This window comes from Lactuca virosa, chromosome 3 (assembly GCF_052849685.1).
Source record: "Lactuca virosa cultivar CGN04683 chromosome 3, Lactuca_virosa_CGN04683_v6, whole genome shotgun sequence".
Classification (NCBI taxonomy): Eukaryota; Viridiplantae; Streptophyta; class Magnoliopsida; order Asterales; family Asteraceae; genus Lactuca; species Lactuca virosa.
In genome coordinates this window covers 133889381-133895661 of record NC_136428.1, presented here as the reverse complement: position 1 = coordinate 133895661, position 6281 = coordinate 133889381, and positions in this window count along the sequence as shown.

The window sequence follows — 6281 nt, the reverse complement described above, 5'->3', positions numbered from 1 at the left end:
ACTTATGAACTCACCAGCTTAAATGTTGATCTACTCTTTCAAAATAACTTGTATTCTCAGGAATCAAGTAGACAGGTACGCTCCCGGAGCTTTTGAGAAGACAGCCTAGTACCGTGCTGCATCTTTTGTCTTTTACCATATCTACTTTGATGTTTGAATATGTAATGTTTAAACACTTATGTAAAACTTATACTAATTAATGATATGGTTGTTTGTACATTGATTACTATAATGCATGTGTTGTGGTACTTACATGACGTCCTTCGCCCTCGAACTTTTCCGCCGTTCTGGTTTGGGGGTGTGACAAGGGATTCGCGACATGGTCATAAGGTACGATTTTATAAAGGAACATAGTAACAATGGCACTGTTTGAGCTCATACGCAGCGCGAGCATGAAGTGCGATACGATAAATGAGTTTAAAAATCACAACACCATTGGGATTTGTATACGACACGATCTTGGAGTACGATAACATAATTAAATGCAGATAAGGCGATGTGAATAGGACACATTTGCAATGCGACTATGAACTTGATGTTAAATTCTTTAAAATGAATTCACAACACAAATGGGAGATATTACCGGCCCATAATTTTTTAAGATTATGATGGAGAGATTTTGTTATACGTAATGTATTCGAAAATAACGTATTATGTAAAAGGAAGATTTAGTAAGTTGTTAACTTAACAAAATGTTGTTTAGTGAATAATGCCTAGTTGATAAAAATTAATCATGTAAAACTCATGTTAAGTGGTATAAAGATAATTATGTGGAGCAACGATAGAATAAGTGGATTGTGATGTTGATGAGAAGTATGTACCCGTAGTGTAACACCCGTTTTCCATAATGGATCAGCTAAGGGCTTAATGATATCAAATATGAGATTAATGGTATGATTTTTAAAGTAAATGAGTTTAAGGATGGTCATGACGTGGTGGAAGCATCACCAGAACGTGGCATGGCCACACAAGACGCATATCTCGTTAATTGTGTCATGACATGACACTATAATGGTCAAGGTGTGTTACATGGTTTTGGTAAAAACCCTAAGTTCCCTCCACCCTCAGCCTTCATCATCTCCTAAATACACCCTTGAGAAAACCCTAGCCTTCTTGATGCTTTTGGAGCTCATTTTGCAAGTTTTGGTGATCATTAAGGAAGAAGAAAGAAGTTTGGTGCATAGATCCAACAAGCAATCCATATCCACCCTTGTGTGGCCCCTGCCAATTGTATGAAAGACCAGGATCTGGCCCTGGAAAATTGTACATACGACCAGGATCTGTCCCATGGCATTTGTATGTAGGATTCTGGTTGTCTTCGTGATACTTGCATGGAAGACCAGGATCTGGTCCTTGATAGTGGTGTGAAAGACTAGCATATGACCCTGGAATTGACAAGGAAAGACCAGGATTTGGCGCATAGCAGGAAGTTGTTGGAATCTGAAAGTGAACCTCTATCAATCCTAAGTCTGAATTCCAAAGTACATGTGTTCCGAAATAAATGGTCTGGAGTCAATTGTGAAGAGTGGTCCAGAATCTATCCGGACCAGAAGAGAAGAAGATGCGAAGCTGAAGACATTCCGAAATGATTCTCATTGACTGAATGGATGTTGATCCGGAGTAACAATATTTTGTCTTTGTGCATTTATTAAGTTTGTCTTTGTATTGATGTGACATTTAATAGGACTTAGTCTTTTGTAATATTAAACAATCAGAATGTCAGAAACATTTCTATTGTCCACTCCTATCTAAGTTTTCTAGTTAATTCGTTGTAACCGTCACTCCTACTTATAGGAGCTTTTGTTGGGTCAAAATATTGGTTTATACTTTGCTTTTCTAGTTGATTGTATTTTTCTGTAATGTTTTATGAGTTGACGGTCAGGTTTACGGCCAGGTGGGTGTTTACAGCCGTAAACAGGTTTACGGCCGTAAACCCTGTTTACGGCCAATGTTTCTCATGTATATATTGGGGTGAGGGGTGTGAGGGACAGAGAGTGAATAGATGAACAGAGAGAGAGAGAGGAGCTTATGTGTGTGTATTCTAAGGTGTTTTCTAGAGAGACAAAGTGAATCTTGTGTAAGGAACTTCAATCATATCATCAATACATTCAAGATTCAAGTTATTCTTCTCTTCCTTCTCTTCTATTTTTGATCTGGCATCATCCGTTTGATTCGGATTCCGCACCATCAAACGGATCTGATTGATACACAAGCAGTTTGGGGACTTACAATTCGTATCAGAGCTTGGTTTTATCAGTCAATTTTGTCAGATCTGGAGCTTATTTGACCTTATTTTTGGAAGATTTCTGCGTTTTTGGATAGATCTCTGAAAATTAGGGGGGGTTTGTTCTTCGTGTTTTTTTATAAAAAGGGGTTTTTGATCGAGTTTTGGAGCTTCAAAGTCGAAAAAACGTTGTTTTTGGTCGTAACCAGCGAGGGGGTGGCGGCGTGTACGGTCAGCAGCTAGGGTTTCCGAAGTTTACGACCCGGAGTTTACGGCCTCGGAATTTACGGTCCGAGAATACGGCCCTCGGAGTTTACAGCTCGCACGTGTACGATCAGAGTTTGCGGTCCTGCAGCATTTCCGGTTCGCACCTCGGTCTCGCGCCTCGCACGTTCAGCAAGCTTCGCAACAGTCATCCTCGCACGCAGCATCAGAAAAAATAGGAATTGATTTTGGGGTTGCCAAGAATCGAACCCGGATCACCCGCCTCCTTTCCCCTGCGCCTTACCATTTGAACTACCAAGACACTTGTTCCATTCCCTTCGGATTTAATTCAAAAACACTCCCATTCGCACCCAGTTTCGCAATTTTTGCACTTTTAGCCCAAAATTCAAATTTCTTTCAGTTTTAAATTCTATTTTCATAAAAAAAAAATAGCTTTTAATTTTTAAATTTCTAAATTGACTTTTTACTTAAAGTTTTGACTTTGACTTTGACTTTTAAAATTTGACCTTTGACTTTAAACTTTGATTTTCAAATTTAGATTTTTGGTTTGACTTTTTAAGTTTGATTTTGGCTTCTAGTTGTGCTTTTAATGGTTTTTGAGGTCTACGAGGGAATTGAAGACATGAAAGAGAGTCGTCAGGATATTTTAAGACAAAAGTTCAACATAAGGTTGTGCACTAGTCAGGTCCACCACAAAGGTTGATAAGATTATTCGTTATGATTTACTAAAGTTTAGTAAATATGATTATGCTTACAAGTTTAAGTGTAATTCTGAAACATTGGAAAAGTTTCAATATATGGCAGAATGAATAAGAAGAATCAAATAAGGCAGAAAGATAAAAGTTTCTCCAATCTGAAGAGATGGGAGAGTACTTGTGTTTCTTGTTTTATGATTATCTTAGTGATTATGGAACCATATCACAATTGATCCTTTAAGGACACCTTAGTGCATTTGTTTGCCTAAGGAGAGGAATCGTGAATTGTTGAAATGGTTAAATCAAAAGATAAATCATACTTCGTTCCAATATCAAGTCTTAGAGTCATACTCTAAGATTGTAACTTGAGTTATATAATTTTAAGAAAGGTTTAAAACACTTGTCAAATGTAGAGTAAAATGTTTTCTTACACTTGTACATATGAAATTGGTAAGTTGTGATGTTTTGGATAAAATAAAGACCAACTAAGGCGAATTTTGTGAAGTATTTGTAAAAGAATCCGCACTATCTCTTGAATATTGGGCAAGAGAGTCTTATATGTCAAGAGGTCAGTGGGAGTCTTAAAGATCTTGAGATAGTTTCAAGAACTAATCAAGAGGATTGTTAATCATTAGCCCATAACTTGAGGTTTGTAACCTATCGTGTTGACATATTCTTATTTATGTGTCTATTCCAGTTAAAAGTTGACTATGCTTATGAGTTCTATGAGTTCTCAATTGTTTACATAACAACCTGGAAGCAATGGTAGGCCCTTATGCTGCCGGGTGGCAAGAAATTAAGATTAAACAAGTTCAGTCCATATGTGTTTGGATTTGCCACTAACCTTGTCTTGTGATTATGGTTATGACAAATTCACATGGATAGGAACACATACACCATAAAATCTAAGTGTCATAAGGTTTCTCTCCAATTCATGAAAATGATGGTGAGGAAACTATTTCACTAAGTAGATTTTAAGTAGATAGCAATTGTGAGAACGACAGAAGGTCTAAACATTATGATTACGGCATCCCTCTTCATAATTGTTTAGACACACAAGTGAGCTATCTAAGGAAAGGTGTATGATTTTGATAAAGTCTTATCAAAGCAATTGCGTATCAGAAATCTGAACTTTGCTAAGAAAGTCAATAAAGTATTGATTTCTAAAAGTCCAGCTGATCTCTAGATACATATCAAAGGTAGTGGGAGCATAAGTTTTATGCTAGTAAGAAAATAATCATTATGCTAGTGGTAGCATGATTATTATGTTAAGTGTTGCAAGTTAGAAATATTAATTATAGAAAACAAAAGTTTCAATTCGCCTTGAAAAAGTTGTTTTGCTATAATTAAGGGAGAAGATTTTATACTTCATTCCAGTTCTAGAAGCTTAGATTGAGACTTTAATCTACTTTAGTCAAGGATATATAAGAATGTTAGGTTGGAATGGTTCAACATAAGGAAATTCTATATATGTTGAATTCTCAAAATTCGATTATGATTACGGCATACCTCTTCATAGTTCGAATTGTGAGAGTATGGCAAATAAAAATTTATAGCATGAATCGTGTCCTATATGCTTCGGGTATAGGTTCGATTACATGTGCTATAATCCATTCTAAATTTTCCAAATGCCTAGGGCATTAAAATGGAAAAGGAATAGAACTGGAAATGACTAAAATGATTAAGCAAATTGTCGAGGACAATCTGAGGTTTACCAAAGATGGGTTGCTCATGGACAATTAGAAGTATAGAGTAAGAACCATATTGACATATTTTGAAAAGAGGAAACTCTTGTTTAGAAGTGATAGTCAAAATGGTAATATGGAATTGTTTCCATAGATGGAAGTTATTCTTTGATTATGTGTAAGATTAGAGAACTTAATGCAAGAAGGATGTTTAAAGGAATGTACTTTGAATTTGAGACTTCGTTTCCATGGAATTGATCTCCGTTGGAATTCTTTGTAATGTTTGTTGCCAAGTCTTTGTGACTTTTGGGTATAGTCATTACAAAAGGATCATTGCATATAAGTTTAGAATCTAACATATTACAGTAAATGACAAGAGGATTGGGATTGTGAAATGAGCATCATTGAAATATTGTCAATCGATCTGTTTCACAAGGAGAGGACCATATGTAAACATAGTGTGCGTACTTGGAGTATGGCATAGTTGTTGTTAGGACAAACATGGTGTGCATGCTTAGAGCGTGGCATGACTATTGTTTTAATTCAAGTATTAAGTTGATATATCGACACATTGGATAATGAGTAATCAATATGGTGCTTAGATAAAAGGTGTTTTTTATTTACACTCAAAGTGTTGGGGCCATATAGGATTATTATTATTCTTGTGTTACACTTTGCATGTTTTGACTTCCTGAATAAGTAGGTCATTCTTCCCGAATAACTAAGTTATTCAAACCGTCCACAGTCAGTCATATGTTGGAAGTAGATATGAATCAAGACTATCATGAATTGGGTTTGTAGATGTCTAAAGTGTTTATACATAGCAAGAGTTGCTACAACATTCATGAGTGCTCATAAGTTCTGAGTATTGGATTCAACCCACGCTCATTTGAATCACTTCATGGATTTTATCACGAGTGAATCATGAGATGATAATATCTTATATTCTTCAAACCTAGAGATATGAGTTGTTGACTATGAGTTGGTTATACATTGATTGCACGAAAACGCATTAGTAAATCGATGTTATAAAACGTGCATTTGTGTATGATTCAACAAGTAGTACAACAAGCATATGAGTCGAAGTTTATCCATTCCTTTTACCCTTAAAGGGATAAAAGCGATATATGTGGGCCCCTCGATGATTTAGTGATGACAAAACATAAGTGCTCGGCCGGGACTGGACTGATTTGATTTGTTCAATTAGTCAGTCGTCATAAATCGGAAATCGGGAAACAACAAATGAACATAGAGAATGATTATAATCCATGTCTCAGTGCATATGATATCTAGAATGGAGGAATATATGATCACTTATCTAATGGACGCATCATTGATTTGTTCAGAGTTCGGCAGCAACTTTTAAAAGCTACGATTGTTGGTCAGGTTATGAAGGCGTACTTGCAATAATAGTTATTAGACTTATCCAAGTGGGAGACTGTTGGATTAGTG